The sequence below is a fragment of the Mytilus galloprovincialis genome, chromosome 10 (assembly GCF_965363235.1).
Source record: "Mytilus galloprovincialis chromosome 10, xbMytGall1.hap1.1, whole genome shotgun sequence".
Lineage (NCBI taxonomy): Eukaryota > Metazoa > Mollusca > Bivalvia > Mytilida > Mytilidae > Mytilus > Mytilus galloprovincialis.
In genome coordinates, this window is record NC_134847.1 from 59,946,337 (window position 1) to 59,955,495 (window position 9,159).

Sequence of the window (9,159 nt, forward strand, 5' to 3'; positions counted from 1 at the left end):
CAAAAATTGTAATTAGTACATTTGTAAATCGGAAACATAGCATTCAGATATACTATATATCTAGATGCACTCTCAATGTTAAGTATAACATTGAAACGAAAGTGAATTAGACTATAATACGTAACAATATCGATAACACCATGACAGAAATCAAATCAAAACGAAACCGAAAACACAAAATCACAGAAAACTTGATTGACTATCAGAAACGCCATCAGGTACGGTTTGAATTCAAATGATGGTAAACTTTAAAAAGTTCTAAACTCTTGGCTGATTTGATCTTTAGTTGTCTAGTAGCATATTTAGGGAAATAACTTGAACAAGAAATGTAAGTTGACAACTATTGACAAAGGGGTGTGATTGCTCAGCTATTTAAAGATCTTGGAGTTTCATCAGCTTAGACAGCACAAAAAGAAAGGCACTAAAATAAAAACTTAAAGTTTTGAAAGGTACCAACATTGCTTTCTGACATTCATGGAGGTGTTGTACACTATTATTCTTTTCTAAAATATGGTTGCAGTCAAGCTGTGCTTCCACTTTCACTTAATACAATGGAATAAAAAATACTTTGTTTATGCGAAGGACTGATAAATACCAAACATTGTATAGCCGATATCACTTTGTCCTTTCAAAAATGGTCCCGATAGCAGATGATATGTGCTTCATCGAAGTCTTGACCAGAATCATCTAACTTATAGAGAGAAAAAAATAACTGGACACTGTGGTGAACACACCGGTGCACGGTTACCTTTAATTATTTAAATCCATGTCCTTTTTGGCATTGACTCGACTCACAGTCAATCATACGACACTAGTAACTACTGTCAACAATCAAATAGAAAACGTCTAATAGACGTGAATTTATATGTATTTTCGTTATATTCGATGCCTTATTATTATACTGTATATACAAACATTGATTTTCCCGAACCATTTAGGTCACAGAATTCCCAAATATGACACCAGTAAGGAGAGTTGTACAGAAAATGTGAATACACTGAACCCTGATCAAGTTTATCTTTTGCTAAACGTATTCATCATTTTCTGTTTTGTATGTACTAACAACATTCCATTTTTCTATAATTTCGATTAAAATTTTCAAAAACCTGTAGTCAAAATAGGTTACATGCCCCAAATAAACACTCCCCGATTGGTGTTTCTACTGTGGCCTCGATGTAAAGCAGTAAAGAACACGCTCCCCAAGAGTACAGAGAGTTGTACAAATAATATGAATACACAGAACCCCGATCCAATTCATCTTTTGCTAAAAGTGTTTATCATTTTCTGTTTTGTATCTACTGACAATATTTCATTTTTCTATAATTCCGTTTTAAATATGCAAAATCTGCAGTAAAAGTGAGGTTTGTCCCAACATAATATTCCCCGATTGGTTGAATTGCTGTGGCCTCGAAGTAAAGCAACGCAAGCCTCAATGCAAAACACACTCTTAATTTTCCGTTAATACACAACAAAATCCGCGCCAAAACAAAATAACCTGCAACAATAACTATTTTATCATCATGTTTTTGACATTTCCAATAGAAAATAGCTTTTGGGTTCAGCAATTAATTGTGGTAATTATTAAGGTTCTCCAAATCTGGTGTATTAATAATATATTTGTCATTGGCAAAGTCTTGAAAGTATATTAAATGAAGTAGGATAGAAAATGAGAAAAAAGAAATTAAAAAAATCAACTTTCAAGGAATAAATTTGAACACTTTGGTTAAATATTACATTTCTTATTAATAATTAAGAATTAGTGCAGACGACTAGAAAAGATAACTCTCACCACGTGTAGAAGAAATCTGGTTTTAAATATAAATGAACAAAATATGAAAATAAAGAATGTACTATTGTCTTCCAATCTTTCGGATATTAAAGTTTTAATGAAGAGTAGCTTTTATTAGCGACGTTGGGTTGACCAAAGTGACAAACTCCGAAACAGTGGTGACATCTGGCTACGCTTCTTTGTAGATAAAAGAACGAAGTATGACCAGAGCGATAACGATGTATGGAGTTTACCAAAGTGAGTGATATAGGTGCATCGTAACCCCTCCAGTCTCTGCATGCTAAACAATTGTTTGGCATCGTTGTTTGGCTGGTATGTATTATTGTTACAGGTGTATATATGAACTGTATCAAATAACTATTTATTGGTAATATGGTTTAAGTGTAAATGTATAACATATTTTTTAATTACTGATTTCCAGACTGCTAATATAAAAAAGGAGAAAGACATTATTAATTGGGCAATTATACCACCGCTTTTATTACCATATAACGATTAGAAAAAAGCGTGTTTGTCCTTCAACAATGACATTTTCAAGTTAGCAGACATATAATTGTAATACGTTGACAGAATTATAACTAAGAGTGCAATCTAATGACAAAATGTGCGACTATACATAAACAATGTCCCCACACTTTCCAGTATTGTATTTTTTGTCAGAGATCTAGAGATTTCCCTCAATTTGTTGTATTTAAAAACAATAAATTCTTTAGTTCATGTCGGCTTTATACAATCTAACGGTTTTAATAGAACGGTTTTAAATCTCTTCGTCAGTTGTTAGTTGCCATGTACCAGTTATAAGTAGACGCTTCTTTGTTATATGTAAGCAATACTCAACGATTGACAAAACACAACAATGTACATTTTTCTTTTCGAAGATATAAGGTATTCCACATCTCTAACTTCAATTTTCGCTATATATGATGTTCTCGCACTAAATAATTCCAAATTTGGTGTCTGTGTTGAACGCATCTATCCCATTGAACTTAAGATAAAGAATACAACACATTCATTTAAGTTTCCCTCATATCTTGAATTACATCTAGAAATTATAGAAATGATCGTTTGAAAACAAACTTTACGACAAAAGAGATGATTTCAATTATGAACTTTTCTTTTCTATATGTATCAACATTCCAGCAGCGCCTGCATATGGAGAATATATATTTTTAAGTTGATAAGATATTCTTGGGTTTAAATTTCCTATCATTATTTAATTAAAAGAGGGTTGCTGCTCACAAAGAAGCTATAAAACCAAGAGTTCAAAGTGGCGATGTTGAAAGCATCCCGTCGTTATTTTTACTGTCGCCATCACGAGTTGGTTGTCCGTTATGGAATAGAACTACAAACATGATCTTGAATTATATCAAAATTTAAAAAAAATACCTGTAACGTCACTTTTGTGGCGTTGATACAATCGTGTGACGGACAGTTCGTGTTTTTGTGTGCTGTTCTAGGTTGTTTTACGTATTTGTTGTTGTTCTGTGGTTAGCATGTCGAAATGTACTAGTGTATTGTTTATTTATGTTTTTTCTCTGTCCTGTATGTTCTTACATTTATTTGTAATGTATTCCTATCATGCAATGCCATTTTTGTGGTATATTTAACATTAACATAAAAGTGCGAGGTTTGACTAGCCACAACACCATGTTCAACCCACCATTTATTCTTAAAATGTCCTGTATCCGATTTTTCATTGCAGATCCGATTGTGTTGCGTGTGTAGATTACCAGCCGTGATGTTATAAAACTCGTTTCAAACAATTTTTGTGTCTATTGCTGTCCATACTTTGAATATCAATCTATTTCCAGGATGATATTTTGCGACAAAAGTTAACTGTAATGTCATACGAACAACCCAAAAAAGTAAAAACAGTTAAACTTTTTTAACAAAATTGTACCGATCAATATCTTGAATTAACTTATTTACTCTTGCTTGACCGAGTACCATGATGTCATACCACAGAAACCACAGAAAAGGTAACCTGTCGAAAATATAATAATTCCGGAGTAAAAAGTCGGTAATATGAAAATGGACTATTTCAATAGCAGAATAACCAATCATTGAATTTTCGAATTCATTTGGATCAGAAATTGATCACGTTTTTGGCTATTCCTTTTACCCTGTACTGTCCATAAGCTCTTTATTTTTTGAATGATTTTAGATTTGGCTATAATTTTTGTCCTTTGTGGTATATGAGGTCTTATTCATTTAATTAGTTTTGGATTTTCAAATATTTCGACCTCGATCATCACTGAAGTGATATTTTATTTGTCGTAATACACGTTTGATGCATTAACATTGGTATCGTTAATGTAATGCATTATTCGGAATATCTATATAAATTGATATGAACGATTTTTCCAGAATTTAACTGAAAGGACATTTCATTTATCAAATTATAGAATGTAACTTCTATCTAAGAGTCTAGAGAGGGTATGAGTATTGTTGTCCTAATTACAAAAGTAACAATTTTGTTTTGATAATCAGCTATTATTTTTCTTATTCGAATTGGTTTCACATACGATCAAATATTTTAAATCTGCAACATTTCGCATGGAATATATATAAGTTTTAACTTTAGTATAATCTATGCTTTTGATTGTGAAGACTACATGTGTTTTAGAACAAGACTACATGCGAGGTTTAGCGCTATAAAACCAGGTTCAATCAACTATTGTCTGCATTTGAAAATGCCTGTATCAAGTCAGTAATATGACAGTTGTTGTTCAGTCGTTTGATGTGTTTTATTCTTTGATTTTGGTATTTGATTAGGGACTTTCCGTTTTGAATTTTCCTAGGAGTTCAGTATTTTTGTTATTTTTCCTTTTATGAACTTTATCAGCCGTCTATCATCTATCATTATTTGTTTTAAACGAATGCCGTTGTATATTCCGGCTAGACACACAATTAGGTACAACCAACCATTTCTCCTTAATATGTCCTGTACCAAGTCATGAATATTGCAGTTGATATCTAATACTTCATTTCTATGTATGTTATATTTTCGTTTGATTTTTGTTGCACCTCGGTTTTTCTGTTGTTTCGTTATTTTCCTGTTGTACAAATGTATATGATGTGTTTCCCTCGGTTTAAGTTTGTAGCCCGGATTTGTGTTCTCTCAATCGATTTATGGATTTTGAACAGGTTATACTACTGTTGCATTTATTATTAATTTTTTTAAAATTCAGGATTGGTTGATTGTTAATTGTTTAAAGTCCAATAGCAATTGTTATATGCATATGTAAATTCAGAACGAAAACAAATTATTAAGAAGCTATATTTTCTAACTGTTTTTATTATAAACTCTGTCAGGAATTTTGATTTGAAATGAAATGACAATATTTTTGTGTCTATTGCTGTCGATGGTGTGATTATCAATCTTTTAGCAGGATGATATTTGGTGACAAAAGTAAATTATACTGATATTGTCATTGAACTTGAAAATATATTACTTATAACCTACGTAATGACTATTACAAAATGGCCATTCATTGAACTTTATAGTTCAATTAGATCAGCAATTAGTCACGTTTGATGGTGTACTTTTGTCCTGTATTTTCTATTTATATAAGCTATTCATTATTTTTAATGAATTCTTGATTTTACTATACGTTTTGTCCTTTATGGTATACAAGGTATAAAAAGGTTTTGATTTTCCAATATTTCGACCTTGATCATCACTAAAGACCCATTTAGTTTCAAAATGCGCGTTCGGTGCATAAAAATTGGAGAGTACGTGATGAAGATTATTTCAGATGAATTTGTTGTTCGCACAGAATTACTCTGTCGGGTATAGATATGTGCTACATACGATAGACCTGATGGTTCAACACAAACCTATAAGCTGAGTGACATTGAAATTAAATTTTAATGCACCCACCTATTTTTTCGGCCGGTCGTCAAATATTTTTATAGTGCTGTTTCTGTCAAATCACGATGAAAAGAACAGACAATTTCTAATTTTACAAGATGTAAGCATTTTGTATATTGTGTCTTCTGAATAATGTTATTTTGTATTGAAATATGAAAATTTGTTTGAACAGATATCATTAGTTACTGACCAAAAACACTTCTCAATATTTATGTCGGATTTTTTATTAAATTTGTTTCCAGAAATTCCAGTGAAAACGATAAAAATGCGCATTTGTTTTGTCTTGGATTCAATTAATTTTCACTATATAACTGTGTTTTTGTTAGATGTATTTCTATTTGTTTCCATCTGATGAGTTTAGCCTTATTTGTACATTAATAAGACCGTTAGTTTTCTCGTTTGAATTGTTTTACATTTGTGATGTTGGGGTCTTTTATAGCTGGCTATGCAGTATGGGGTTTGTTTATTGTTGAAGGCTGTACGATGACCTATAGCTTTTAATTTTGTGTCATTTTGTCACTTGGAAAGAGTTATCTCATTGGCAATCACACCACATCTTCTTTTTTTTATAACACTACAAACCAGTAAAAGTCTGAAATGGCCTATATCTGTACTAGACTGTACTGATTTTTACTCGACCAGCCTGCATTGATCTGACTTTTACTTGACATTACTCGACCTAAGTCTGAACCATACATGACTGTACTGAATCGTACTTGACCCTTATCTTTGCCATTGAAAATAGTCTGAACTATTACTCGACCAGTCTGAAACAGTCTTAACCCATTCTCGACCTGTACTCGACCTATTTTTCCAGTCTAAACCATACTTTACCAAAGGTCTGAACAATATTCGAGCAGTCTGAACCATATTTTAATTTGGGATATTTTTTTTATATTATATATAATTATATATAATTTATATCAAAAAGGGATAAAAAATAAAGAAACTAATAAAATTGTTCTTCTGATTAGTCACGGGTGAAGTATTACCTCTGCTTGGGGCAAACTAATTAATAAGAACACACCTGGTCAGAGGTATAAAATTCTAAATAACATTTATTCAAAATTGCAACATCCTGTTTAACTTAAATAACAAGGCCTTTCGAATATACTAGATAAATAATACACGAGTTTAAGAAAAAGGTCTTTCTTTTTACTTGTATACACACATACAGTGAGGTAATTAAACTATATTAAAATGCCATGTCTTTAATTTGACGAAAACTACTTATATTTAATTGCAAACACTTTTACTGGTACTTCGGAACAAAATTCCTTTTTATGCCCCACCTACGATAGTAGAGGGGCATTATATTTTCTGGTCTGTGCGTCCGTCTGTCCGTCCGTTCGTTCGTCCGTCTGTCCGTCCGTTCGTTCGTCCGTCTGTCCGTCCGTTCTTTCGTCCGTCTGTCCCGCTTCAGGTTAAAGTTTTTGGTCAAGGTAGTTTTTGATGAAGATGAAGTCCAATCAACTTGAAACTTAGTACACATGTTCTTTATGATATGATCTTTCTAATTTTAAAGCCAAATTAAACTTTTGACCCCAATTTTACGGCCCACTGAACATAGAAAATGAAAGTGCATGTTTCAGGTTAAAGTTTTTGGTCAAGGTAGTTTTTGATAAAGTTGAAGTCCAATCTAATTTTAATGCCTAATTATATTTTTTATCCAATTTCACGGTCCATTGAACATGGAAAATGATAGTGGGAACGGGGCATCCGTGTACTTTGGACACATTCTTGTTTAAAAATGTTATCAAGGATTACTATGGAAATTCTATTATCATGATTATATTAAATTCTTGGTTTAAGAAAACAAAACAAAAGTCTCATTTATTTTTTTAATTTATTAAGTTGTTTAATATACTATTTTATTTATATATAAATAAAAAAGATTATTCACTGCATTATTTACAAAACTCAACAGACACCATAAATCTTTACTAGGCTGAATCTGAAGTACAGAAGTTGTCGTTTGTTTATGTAATTTATACGTGTTTCTTGTTCCTCGTGTTTTATATAGATTAGACCGTTGTTTTTCCCGTTTGAATGGTTTTACACTAGTTATTTTGGGGCCCTTTATAGCTTGTTGTTCGGTGTGAGCCATTGCTCCGTGTTGAAGGCCGTACATTGACCTATAATGGTTTACTTTTTTAAAATGTTATTTGGATGGAAAGTTTTTTCATTGGCACTCACACCACATCTTCCTATATCTATTAAGTTAATGATAAAAATAGTCCAGTTGCCATACAATACTTCTGATTTTTTTTATATTTTTTAATAACATTGGAAATATTAGTCACAATTAATGTTTGATATTGTTTGATCAGCTTGTTTTATTTATATTTTAAAGTTGATATATATATATTCATGTTGGTGTTGAGGAATATTGTGTTGAAGTTATATTATGGTTGATTATTGTGAAATTTTTATTTCAAAACTATATTGAATACATTTTTAATTTCAAGTTGTTGTTCAAATTTCATTTTTTTTTTAAATTATTTCCTGAATTGATCAAAATCAGTTGATAGATATTGATAGATATTACATACAAAGAATAGGTCTAGGATGGTTAAGACTTGGTCGAGTATGGTGCAGACTCGTATAAAATGGTTAAAAACTGGTCTAGTACAAGTTCAGACTATTAAGTATGGTTGATACTACAGTCGAGTATTATCAAGTAAATGTTAGACCAATTCAGTCTCGTCGAGTAAAAATCAGTATATTTGAGTACAGATATAGGCACTTTCAGACGACTTTTACTGATTTGAATTATAAACACTCCTTAAAACACTTCATCGATCGCAGGCTGATCGCAGTTGCGCAGGAAGGGCATTCCATCTTCCACTATATTTTAATTTTCAGTTATATTTGATAAAACACCGTATAAAGAATATGGGCTACATTCAAAGGCATTCGCCGGATTTGTCAGTAAAAAGCGCATGTTAAAACAGTTTTCATTAGACAATTGAACGAGAATAAACATTGTTACATGTCTTTCGACTTTCAAGAAAAACACTATATTGTAAATATTGCGCAATCAGTATTTTAATTTCCATTTGATTTGGACTAATGATATTTTGTTTTCTAAGGTTCAGGTATTTATAGAAAACAAAAATAATTTCGTTTTGACCTTTGAACTTGATTAATCGAAAATTGCACCGTACGAGTTATTAATACGGGGCAAATCAGAAAGAACAGTTAATAAGCTTTCGAATGATATAAAATATAGCGGTATGTTAGGTGGGTGTATTTAAGTCTTTAACTAAGCATCTTTATGAAAACTGTCACTCGCCTTTGATAATATGTATTTAATATATAATTACTGTCGTAAGTTTTAGATATAATACTGTTTAATTCATCAACTAAGGATACTAAGTAATATAATCTTTAGAAATGAATGTAAACATCAATCAATTGCTACTGAATTTCGTCATTTAATGCGCAGTGCTCGTTAATTTCTTAATGAATTAAGCCTTCTGACTGTTTTAAATCA